The following is a 13606-nucleotide window of genomic DNA, read 5'->3' on the forward strand; positions in this document are numbered from 1 at the left end:
TCATCCTCAGGCTAACTCTGTAATCAGCTCACCTGCGTGCATACTAAAAGTCAGCTACGCTGAGTGAGTTCTAGTTAATCGAACGCCATACAATACATACACATACATACATATCCGTAGCTACATATCCATACTTCACTAGTTACCCTTCTGTTCTACTTACATACTTGCTACCATACATACATACATATCTACAATCACTAACCTCAGTCTACCGAGAGTACGTTCATAGTTCACCGTCTATACCTGTACTCAAGGTCGTGAACACGTACAAAGGTCCGCAGTCCTTACCTATGTTCACCCTTTATGGTACGTGCAAGGTCCGCAGTCCTTCCATATACCATCCTACATCCACAACACGTACAAGGTCCACAGTCCTCCCCTATGTTGCAACCTAAACCATAGCACGTACGAGGTCCGCAGTCCTCCCCTATGCTACCACAATACAACTACAGCACGTATAAGGTCCACAGTCCTTTCCTATGCTGATGCCTATCTATAATACGTATAAGGTCCGCAGTCCTTAACTACGTTGTCGTCTATTAGCTGTAACACGTATAAGGCCCACCGTCCCTATCTACGTTTACATCTATCATCTACTTTACGTATAAGGCCCGCAGTCCTTAACTACGTTTACATCTATCATCTACTTTACGTATAAGGCCCGCAGTCCTTAACTACGTTTACATCTATCATCTACTTTACGTATAAGGCCCGCAGTCCTTAACTACGCCATCACCCGCCGAGTCTATGTCCGACAAAAGCTAGAGGGATTTGCCATCCTAACTTACTATGTCGAACGTAGAACTCACATACCATTCGTGTACCTGTATACACCTACTTCACATATACAATAATTACATCATAGCATAAGAACACCCTAGGTGTTCTTTACATCATTCATTTAACAACCATACCTCTTGTCGATACGTGCAATATCCGAAGATCGTTCACGCCCCGACAAGTATTCATTTGTAATGTTCATACATCTTCGATGTATAATATTCGTACCTTTATTTTTGACCTGACAGTACGCGCAATATCCGAAGATCGTTCGCGTACCGACAAGCAACCATTCATATCCATCACATATATCACATATGGCATACACTTATCACTTAGGATAAATGTATTAACAACACATCGAGTATGCACACAGCCCCGAAAACATAACACATAAATGGGGCTAGAAACTCACCTGAATACTGTTACGCTCTCCGTTAATAGTTATTCCCCTCTTGAGCTGTGCACGGCTAACTGTATAATATTTACACGCATCAATTAGCTACTACTACTTATGTTGCGTTTCTATCTTTATATGACCCACAACGAACGGGGGTCCGGGGGCAGCGCCCCTGGTAGCGGGGTTCAGGCGAAGTTAAACCTCGGGCGAACTTGGCTTCAGGCGAAGTTAAACCTTAGGCGAACTTGGCTTCAGGCGAAGTTAAACCTTAGGCGAACTTGGCTTCAGGCGAAGTTAAACCTTAGGCGAACTTGGCTTCAGGCGAAGTTAAACCTTAGGCGAACTTGGCTTCAGGCGAAGTTATCCTTAGGCGAAGTTGGCTTCAGGCGAAGTTAAACCTTAGGCGAACTTGGCTTCAGGCGAAGTTATCCTTAGGCGAAGTTACGCTTGAAGGCGAAGTTACGCTTGAAGGCGAAGTTCATCAGGCGAACTTAATCTTGCAGGCGAAGTTGTCGCGCTGCAGATCTGTTTGCCCATAACTCCTTCGTTTCTTAGCCAAATAACTCGATTTTGGTACCCACGGAACCGTATGATCGGCGCCTACAAACCCCAACCATCAAATCGGCCTAAAATCGACGTTTTAGGGGTCCGATTTGGGCAGTTGGGTTTCGGGTCCGGTTAACCCATCCAATCCTAACCATTTTCAGTAATAATAGCTTTGTTAGATTAGTTCTTACCTTACCAACTCAGATCTATCAACAAATCTCGGGTCTCGGCTTCGAATCTAGATCGGTTAGAATGTGTGTGTTTTGAGGGTGTAAGGAGTGTGTGTTAGGGAGTTTGGTGAGAAATGAGATATTTTGGGATTTTGGGGGTATTTATATCCCTGAAATCCCATTCTCATTTAACCTATCTCAATTAACCCAAGTCCATAACCCACTTCCATTACCCGACACTAGCCCGACCCATACCAACTCCTATTCTTTTATTTATTTCCTGATAACCCGAGTAAACTTCCCATCTATTAATAAGTAATATAATTAATATTACCTTTGAAATTTCGGGATGTTACAAGTCTTCCCTCCTTAAAGAGGTTTCGTCCTCGAAACCTAACTTATTCCCTATAAAAGGAAAACTTCTTACATTTACACGTTTTATAGAATTGCCTTCGCTTTCTGAGTTACCCTTCCTACTTCCGACTTTACAGCGATCGAATGGTGGTCATGTGTTTTAGCTATTTAAGGTAGCTTGTCCATGAGACCCTCGATGCACCAAGACTCATCTCATCCTTCTAAGGGTTTCGATTAGTACTTTTAACACTATTGTCTAAAACAACATTTCACCATAACATAATAATCATTCTTAACCAAACTCAAAATAATTACACGCCACAGATAAACATAAGTTTTAAACCTTAACACAAAACAAGTTCTTAAGCAAATGTAATTTAATAAAACCATTGCATGAGCAATTATTCCTTCATCAGGTGTTCCTCTCTGCAGTTTCCCAAAGTCTTCATCCTTTCGCACCTACCGCCCCTGATTCCTTGCAATCCTTAGCCATGTGGTCAGCTTTTCCGCATTTGAAGCACTTTGGACGATCAGGGCATTCTCGAGAATAATGCCCACTCTTTCCACACCGATAGCACCTGTCTGTCCCAGTCTTGCATTCTCCCAGGTGCACTTGCCCACACGTCTTACATGCATCCTTGTTCCCAACCTTGGCCTTCCTCTCATCAGTTGTTGTCACCATCTCGCCAGACCGCTTAGCAGAGGTAGCCCATTTCTTCTCCTTCTTTTCCCCCACCACCACATCGTCCTCAGCCAGGTCAGCATAAACCGCTTCTGCAAGTTCAACAGCAGAGTCAAAAGTAGCAGGTTTATTTGCCCTGACCAACATGCGGACTTTTTGTGGCAATCCCCTCACATAACATTTGATTCTTTTGACCTCAGTGTCAACCATATCAGGCACCAATCTAGATAGTCGGCTGAATTCAGTAGTATACTCACGATGCGTCATCATACCGGCCTTCAAATTCAGGAACTTCATCTCCGTCCTTTCAACCTCTGCATCTGCACAGAACTTCTTCATCACCAACTCTTTCAGATCGTCCCATCTCAACGCCTTGATCTCATCCCTAGTCTTTCTCTGCTCCACACTTTCCCACCAATACATAGCTTCTTCCACAAATGACTGAGTAGCATAACCCACAGCTTGGTTGGGACGGCATTCGCTAATGCGGATAACCTTGTCCATAGTGGTTATCCATTGGAGAGTAGCGATTGCGTCTCCCAACCCAGTCAGCTTCGGCGGGTCGCATCCTTTGAAGGACTTATAGCTGCACCCACCTTGTCCTCTTCTCCTTTCATCGACTTTCACAGACTTATCCTCGCTCGAGGCCCCTCTTTCTCCTTCCCCAACCTCCTTACCATCACCCCCTGCCCCTTCAGCAGTTCGCTCTCGGCTTCCAGCAGATCCTTCGGGATTCAGGTTCTTCACAGCAGCAACTACAGCTTGAACAATGGCTGCTTGAACTGCAGGGCTAAGTTGAACTTCTTCATTGTTGTTCTGGTCTCCTCCAGCTGCGCTTCCTTCATCTTCGGTGTGGGAAGCTTCTTCTACCGAGGGTTGCCGGACAAGACGAGGCCTGCCACGACGTCCTGTGCGACCCCCAGTTCCCACAAATTCTCTAGCTCCAGCCATCCGTATTCTTAAAAAGACAACACAAACATCATCACGCAAGGAACTATTTAGTACAAGGATAGCAAGGCTAACAGGTAATAACAGTGGCCAGTTGTGACTAGCTGATCACGTTGCTTTCCGTGTCCTATACACTTCCCTTTATGAGTCTATTTGTGCTAGTTCTACTTAAGCAGTTAGTCAAATCAACAATCGATTATTCCTATCCCTTTTGTTCACATACCTTTTCATTCTCATTAACATAAGTCATTTAATCATACACTTTACCTTTACTGATCTTGCTTGAGCGACACATGGCATTCTTGAACTGGCATCTTCTTTCCTTTCTTACTTAAATCCCATTTTCTGTTCGAGTCTAAGCATGTATGATGCTTAAATCTCTCGAACTTATGCTCTGATACCAACTTGTAAGGCCCCGAACCCGGTAGCCCTACTTTAGCGTCGGATTTACTCATAAACACAGTTCTTCAAATCAGAGTTTATTAAAACTTTTCGCGGAATATAAAACATCAATCATTTGTTACAAAACGTTAAACCTTTTCTTTGATACCATAACACAAAACTTTATATTTAAAACATCTTTACTTCTTTCTTCAGATGCCAGCCGTTCAATCCATGCCGTGTGTCATCCTCAGGCTAACTCTGTAATCAGCTCACCTGCGTGCATACTAAAAGTCAGCTACGCTGAGTGAGTTCTAGTTAATCGAACGCCATACAATACATACACATACATACATATCCGTAGCTACATATCCATACTTCACTAGTTACCCTTCTGTTCTACTTACATACTTGCTACCATACATACATACATATCTACAATCACTAACCTCAGTCTACCGAGAGTACGTTCATAGTTCACCGTCTATACCTGTACTCAAGGTCGTGAACACGTACAAAGGTCCGCAGTCCTTACCTATGTTCACCCTTTATGGTACGTGCAAGGTCCGCAGTCCTTCCCTATACCATCCTACATCCACAACACGTACAAGGTCCACAGTCCTCCCCTATGTTGCAACCTAAACCATAGCACGTACGAGGTCCGCAGTCCTCCCCTATGCTACCACAATACAACTACAGCACGTATAAGGTCCACAGTCCTTTCCTATGCTGATGCCTATCTATAATACGTATAAGGTCCGCAGTCCTTAACTACGTTGTCGTCTATTAGCTGTAACACGTATAAGGCCCACCGTCCCTATCTACGTTTACATCTATCATCTACTTTACGTATAAGGCCCGCAGTCCTTAACTACGTTTACATCTATCATCTACTTTACGTATAAGGCCCGCAGTCCTTAACTACGTTTACATCTATCATCTACTTTACGTATAAGGCCCGCAGTCCTTAACTACGCCATCACCCGCCGAGTCTATGTCCGACAAAAGCTAGAGGGATTTGCCATCCTAACTTACTATGTCGAACGTAGAACTCACATACCATTCGTGTACCTGTATACACCTACTTCACATATACAATAATTGCATCATAGCATAAGAACACCCTAGGCGTTCTTTACATCATTCATTTAACAACCATACCTCTTGTCGATACGTGCAATATCCGAAGATCGTTCACGCCCCGACAAGTATTCATTTGTAATGTTCATACATCTTCGATGTATAATATTCGTACCTTTATTTTTGACCTGACAGTACGCGCAATATCCGAAGATCGTTCGCGTACCGACAAGCAACCATTCATATCCATCACATATATCACATATGGCATACACTTATCACTTAGGATAAATGTATTAACAACACATCGAGTATGCACACAGCCCCGAAAACATAACACATAAATGGGGCTAGAAACTCACCTGAATACTGTTACGCTCTCCGTTAATAGTTATTCCCCTCTTGAGCTGTGCACGGCTAACTGTATAATATTTACACGCATCAATTAGCTACTACTACTTATGTTGCGTTTCTATCTTTATATGACCCACAACGAACGGGGGTCCGGGGGCAGCGCCCCTGGTAGCGGGGTTCAGGCGAAGTTAAACCTCGGGCGAACTTGGCTTCAGGCGAAGTTAAACCTTAGGCGAACTTGGCTTCAGGCGAAGTTAAACCTTAGGCGAACTTGGCTTCAGGCGAAGTTAAACCTTAGGCGAACTTGGCTTCAGGCGAAGTTATCCTTAGGCGAAGTTGGCTTCAGGCGAAGTTAAACCTTAGGCGAACTTGGCTTCAGGCGAAGTTATCCTTAGGCGAAGTTACGCTTGAAGGCTAAGTTACGCTTGAAGGCGAAGTTAATCAGGCGAACTTAATCTTGCAGGCGAAGTTGTCGCGCTGCAGATCTGTTTGCCCATAACTCCTTCGTTTCTTAGCCAAATAACTCGATTTTGGTACCCACGGAACCGTATGATCGGCGCCTACAAACCCCAACCATCAAATCGGCCTAAAATCGACGTTTTAGGGGTCCGATTTGGGCAGTTGGGTTTCGGGTCCGGTTAACCCATCCAATCCTAACCATTTTCAGTAATAATAGCTTTGTTAGATTAGTTCTTACCTTACCAACTCAGATCTATCAACAAATCTCGGGTCTCGGCTTCGAATCTAGATCGGTTAGAATGTGTGTGTTTTGAGGGTGTAAGGAGTGTGTGTTAGGGAGTTTGGTGAGAAATGAGATATTTTGGGATTTTGGGGGTATTTATATCCCTGAAATCCCATTCTCATTTAACCTATCTCAATTAACCCAAGTCCATAACCCACTTCCATTACCCGACACTAGCCCGACCCATACCAACTCCTATTCTTTTATTTATTTCCTGATAACCCGAGTAAACTTCCCATCTATTAATAAGTAATATAATTAATATTACCTTTGAAATTTCGGGATGTTACACGATTACGTTAAATGCTTAAAGTGTCGGTCGCTTGACAATTTCCACTATGGCGGGGAATCTTTTCACACTCCCTCGTTTTAAGGGAAAACATACAAAAACAAAGCTAGGAAATTCGTAAGGAAATTTCTGATAATAAAAGGCAATATAATAAAACTCATTAGAAATATTTTATGATTGAGGCATAGCCTCGGAGTTATAAAATATTTTGAGAATGAGACATAGTCTCGGAGTAATAAAATATTTTGAGAGTGAAGCATAGCTTTGGAGTTGTGTGTGTGTGCATGACAATAAAATAAACAATTAACTAAGCAGTTAAATAAGTACCTAATCTAACAAGTATTTACGTAAGCTGTAAACAATCAAATAGAACACATCAGGTAAACAAATAAGCACGTATGAGGGCTCATAAGCATGTTACAAAGGCACCATTAACGATCTATTATAAACTTTCGACTCTGGTACCAATCTGTCACACACCAACCTACGTTGGAAATGCTGGGGCGTGAGCTGATTGTCCACAGCTCTCAAGATACTATCATGCAAATTGATAAATGACAATATCTATTTAATTTATTTAAATAAAACAATTACAGTTAAGTACATCAAGTATAAAGAAATTACAATGATGATCAATTAATTTTGTATCCTAAAAGGGCATCTCTACGTGATCTTCATCTTGCTAAACAACCAAGCTGATAACCTGTAAATGCGTATAATATATATTTTTTTGTCAACAACACATGTTGAGTGAGTTAAACACCAGTTTAAGACACAACAGTAATAATATATAATAAATAAAGAAATATGCAAACTGTTCCTGTGAGAATAAACAGCTAAACCATAGCATATAAACAATCAACTAAACCATAACGAAAAGGGCTAAATTGTTGCCAGGCGAATGGGCTTTGGTTACCAAGAATGAGATGTCGGTGAAACTATTGTCAATGCGTTGGACGCCGGCCACTACGACTGTCGTATGATCATACTAGACCGAGAATATGTTGGACCTCTCCTAAATGTATTCAAATAAAGCAAGTAAGCAAATAACAAGTTAGGCATAAACTGATATACACACAAAGATTAAACAGTTGCGGTTTTGAATACTAGATAATAGATAAATACCGTAAATACGCATATGTCCCCAAAAAGATTTATAATAAGTAAAAAAGGGAATGATTACTCACCTGATCAGATGAACGAAATACAAAGTAGGATGATGAGAAAAGTAAACCCTTCGGATATACCGTCAATGATTCCTATCTAAATAATATTAATATGAATTAATTATAAATGATATAACATACTTTAATGAATTAGGATTTCGATGTAATTTATGTTATGATTGGGATTAAGATATTTATTGATTAATCTTCCGTCATTATTTTTAATAGTCTTATTAATTATAACTTCCCCAATAATTACCCGTTATATAATATATAATTAAATACTTAATAATTTAAATAATATAAGATATGCTTGAAAAAATAAAATCTAAATAAATAAATGATTTAAAATACAAATGAAATAAAATACTTTAATTAAATATAAGGTGAGATATACTTTTAATTATTTTAATAAATAAAATACCAATATATAAATAAATAGACTAACATAATAATGTGTAATTATTTAAATATAATATGTAAAAAATATAAATAAATACTTCGTTTGAATTTTTTAATAAAAATCTATTTAATATGTTCCTTATAAATATAATATATATATTTATATAAAATAAATATGAGCAAAATTTATAAAAACATTCAATGACGAGAAAACATAAATATTGGTGTCGGGTTTTCATAAAAAGAATTAGGTTATCTATTATTATTAGAATATACTTTTAATGCATACACACACGTACATATATATATACATACGTAAATGAGAGCATGTAACGGGATTTGACAAAAGATATAACTTAACGATGTCGGTTTTCATAAGATATTAATTAATTACAATTTATTATTAAATTATCATTATTAGAATTAATTATATTAAATAATAAAACAGCTTAAATAAAATAAAACTGAGAACCCCGGTGGCTAGATTCGAACACTCGACCACCAGGTCCATGCCTCAACACAACACCCAAAACCAACTGGACCAAGCTAACAACTGATTAAAGAATAAAAATTATATGTTATATACAACACTGTTTTCTTTTATCCCCAAATTGAATATAAACCCTAATTCTAAAATCGTTCAATTCGTTATGAGTTGGTTTCATTCACCATAGGGTTATTGTTATACGGCCAAGGACGAACCCAAAACACGTTATAATTACCTGTAAAGATGATCAATTGAAGCAGGGATGTCAATGGGTAGGGTTTGGGTCGGGTTTAGGCATTCCCAAACTCATACTCAATTATTATAGTCAATCCCAAACCCGTCCCAAACCTGTCGGGTTATACACCAAATTTCTCATGTAGTTTGGTTATGTGAACAACCTTTGGAGCTAAGGATCACTCCATAAACGTTCGTAATAGGTAGAATTAAAAGAGAAAAGATAAGAAAGTACTTAAGTCACTTAAAATGACCATTCCCGACTAAATTAATTTTGCCGCTTGGGTGAAGATGAATGTTGGTATGAATTAATAGTTTATTTTTGTAAAGTGATTTGTTTATGTTCTTTACAATTCTTTCTACTCATTTATCTTTGTTGATAAAACATTTGTTTTACTAATTTACTCTTGTGAGTGAACTTTGTAGAAAGTGGTGTGTAGCATAATAAAGTACCCATGGTGTGTAAAAACCCATGCACTAGTACGGGGATCCACGTGTGGAGGTTAATCCATTTGTGGAGTTGGAAAAACACACAATTTGTGATTAGCACTATCTACCAAACCGCATTCGAGGCATGTATTGTGTATATACCAGGCCTTTGTGTTAAGCGAACACTTGATTATGCGACATCGTCTGCACGTATATGCTAGGCTTTCACCCCAACCAAGATTCGATGAACTCACATTAGGAATTTTATGATCTGTGTATATTTCCTACTATCATAATGTGGCACATTTAATAAAGATTACTCACCATCTTATAAAACAATTATTTCAAACAAGGGCTGAGTAACCTCATCAGTGGCGACATCCAATGTCATATCAGTGTTGGCTTGTTATTTGTCATGTATTCATAGCAAGTTATTCTGTTAAGGAAAAAAAAAGGAGTAGATTGTTGTTCATACGCAACCTTTTGGTGGTTTAAAAAATAAGCTTCCCAAAAGGTTGGAGGGGGATTGTTTCACAATTTCAATTATCTGATAATCAATTGTCGGTAACCTTACCACTTGATTATGTTCCTTGATCTAATGGCATAATAGGTTATTTTAATATTTATGTTAGCTACGTGATATAATCTCATATCTTTACCGTGTCTGGTTTTATAGTTTCAAACTCTTTAAAAAAATATATACTTCGTATTATAGTTAAAACTATTTTTAACACATTCTTTGTTAGGCTATCACAACATACGAGCCTTCGTCCTTCGATCTGGATAGGCTTTTTTCTTTTCATTAAAAGTGATGTTTCTTCACGATAAAGATTAGTATGCTTGTCAAAGACTTTATGTATAAAACTAAAACCAATAGTATTTCTAATGTTAGACCATAACCTCGTCTAAGGTCTTAGCTTAGATAATAATTAACTAAAACAACAATCATTACCTTGACACGCTTAGTAAGTATCTTTAAAAATTGGGTGACGGGTTTGGGTGATTGCGCGAAACCTTTTCTAGATTGATATGTTGGGACTTTGGACGCACAACCCAAACTTCTAGGGCTTGGGTGCACGTTGTGGCTTGTTGGAAACTCTAGGACGGAAACTGAGGGATAGTCTGGCTTCAGAGTGCTTCACGCGTGATATACCGGATCTAGCAACAATATTGAAAAATCTTTTTTTGAATCAGTTGAAAAACTAAACATATTATTTAAAGGAGTTTTCCTTTGCAATTAGATGGACTGGACTTTTGAATCAATTGAATAAAAAATGGTGAATAATATCAATATATACGGTCTCCTGGTTAGCCTCATAAATGTAAGAAATATTACTATATCCTATATTCAAAGTAACGAAATGAATCTGGATAAAATGTGGAGACATTTAATGAAAAAGGGAATATTGATTATCGAACCTGCGCGTCTACCCCTGATTTTCCAATAAAAATGTTGGCCTACTTCCACACTGGATAGATTGTATAACCCATTTAGTGCGTTGGTGGAACATGATGGAATATTCATATTCACCTTTGAAAAGAAATAAATAATAAAAAAAATTATTTTGAATTAACCATTTCTTTCTCGACTTGACTACTTGAGCACGAGTTAGAGATAAGCGGGCTCAAACCATTGACATCCGCCTCAGGGTAAACCACCGTCTCTTAGGTCCCCGACTGATTCTACCATAAAAGAGAACGATAACTAATAACTCCCCCACCCCCGAACATAAGTTACGAATTTTAATTGGTAGAAACCTTGATAAAGGAAAGAGATGTTGTGTATGAATCACTCACATATTAATCTGAATTATATGTATCCGCGAGTCTCATTTGAAAAAACGATAAGCGTAAGTATATATGATAGAAAAGATCCCTTTAATGACTTCTCTTGGAACTTTTATAGGAAATGGAATCTATAGAACAAGTTTAAGTTTCAAAACACTCATTTTAATTTAATATCATTTATTAATAATGAGAAAATACAGTTACAATATGATTTGCATTTGTGGAAGCGTAAAATAAGTAAAAGTTTCAAAACACGAGTTCACAACTAGATTATGCTTAGAATCTTGATGAATCCCATGAAACCATGGTGCACTTAACTCTTGATGTGCATCTTAGTGACCCGAGTGCTTAAAAATGTCAACACAATGGTTGGTGAGTTTACATATTTGTAAATAAAATAGAGTTTGTTCAACATGCGTATATTATAAAAAAAATTTCACCACTAGTTAATTACCTTAGATATCATGATAAAATAGTGTAGGGTTCCATCACGACCAAAGTTAACATGTGTTCGTTTGCGTGCCTCCATCCAAGTCTTACTATCACTTGGAAATGTGTGTAGGTCAATGTTACACCTGTTCAACCTCGATTTGAGTTAGGGTGACTAACACTGGTGGGGTTTGTCAAACCTAGTAGTACTACTCAATATTACCTCGCCAGTTATCTTTGTTAACGGTCCGATGTGTGTGAGGACTTTCAGTTGGTAATTGCATTAAGTATCTATGCGACTAAACAATCTTGCAATATCCAATAATCTGTGCATGCTTTCTCCCTTAAAAGGAGTAAGTAAAAGAGAGGGGTTGAGAACACTCACCTCGAATGTGTGCTAAATAAAGTCAACATCTAAACGTAGAGTGCCCCATACAAGTATTCTAAAGTATACAAGCACATGAGTATATGTGTGATGGTTCCTAGAATCCCTAGTATCCAAATAATTTCATTGTTTATTGTATTCGACCAAGTTTGACTTTTGACCAAAATTTGACTTTTGTTGGCTTTAACCAAAGTTGACTTTGTGTTTACCAAAGTTGACCTTTGACCAATAATTTGATTTTTGTTGACCAAAGTTGACCTCTGACCAATAGGTTGACTGTTGTTGACCAAGGTTGGCATTTGACCAATAGTTTGACCGAGTTAACCCGACGACACGTTGGTGACTATATAAATGTAAAAGTGAAAATGAAGTTTTAACATCAACCATAAGCCAAGTAGAGACAATTATATCACACATATCATCTTTTAACACAAACTCAAATTCTGATTTATAATGATATATTTTGACATGAAAAGACGTATTTTATTAGCTAGGCAAACCATGGAGTTTTATTATGAAAATTCTACCACAGAAGATTACATGTCTAAGGTTTATAAAACAATTTCATTTTATATTTTTCGAGTATTCACAAGAATCAAGAAAATTCACCTAACACAAAAAGCTGCATGCAGCTATTTCATTATGCAACATAAAGTATTGATTTTGTTAAATGTCAATACTCAACCAAATCAAGCAAGACCAATTTGGTTAGAATCTTAATTTAAAATATGAAGTTTTATAAGTGAAACCAACCCATTTAGACTTGTTAAGAGGAAGTCATTTGTCAGGAATCAAGGTCAGTGAATCAATCCCAGTAACAGCCTTAACACATTTTTGTGAAATTCTAAAAACTATTCAGAAATCGTCCAAAAATCACATAATTTACCTTTTTGGAAACTATATTTAAAGTAAAACATCATAGGATCAAGAATGGACATGAAAGGTTTTGTTATTATTGAGTTATGGACTCAACAAAAATCACATTTGAATCTGATATAAAACTGCTATCAATAATACTTATGCAATAATGCGTTCTGTTTAGGGTTTCTAATCAATCACACTAACAAATTAATCATTATAATTAGCTTTATAGAGACTTGTATACTAAACTTACTCACTATGTGTAATGAAATCAACAAAGCGAATCTCTCTATGCGTTGTTCCTGATCCAAATCAAACAAAATGCATGTGTATGTGTTCCTTGCTCCAAAACCAAACACAAAAAGGGAGAAGGGAGAGAGTTTTCAGCCAAGTGAAGGAGAAAATGAAGAATAGGATGGCTAAGAGTCTTTTTAAATATTTTGATTTAAGTGTGGTCATGATTACTTCATAAGTGCCATCATGAATGGCCTACTTAATGTTTTCTATTAATTCATTTTATTAAACTAACTTAGACTGACTTTAAATTAATATAAGTTTGAGACGTAGCATGTATTATAGAATGTACTATATTAGATGTTGGCATATAACAAATTACAACGTGCAACGCGTATAACAAGCAAGGCTCACATATAAACGTACACCACCTTATACATATAATGTATTTTTTATCATTAT

This window comes from Bidens hawaiensis, unplaced genomic scaffold (assembly GCF_021521415.1).
Source record: "Bidens hawaiensis isolate Kalapana, Puna unplaced genomic scaffold, B.hawaiensis_p1.1 tig00017771_1, whole genome shotgun sequence".
In the NCBI taxonomy this organism is placed as follows: Eukaryota; Viridiplantae; Streptophyta; class Magnoliopsida; order Asterales; family Asteraceae; genus Bidens; species Bidens hawaiensis.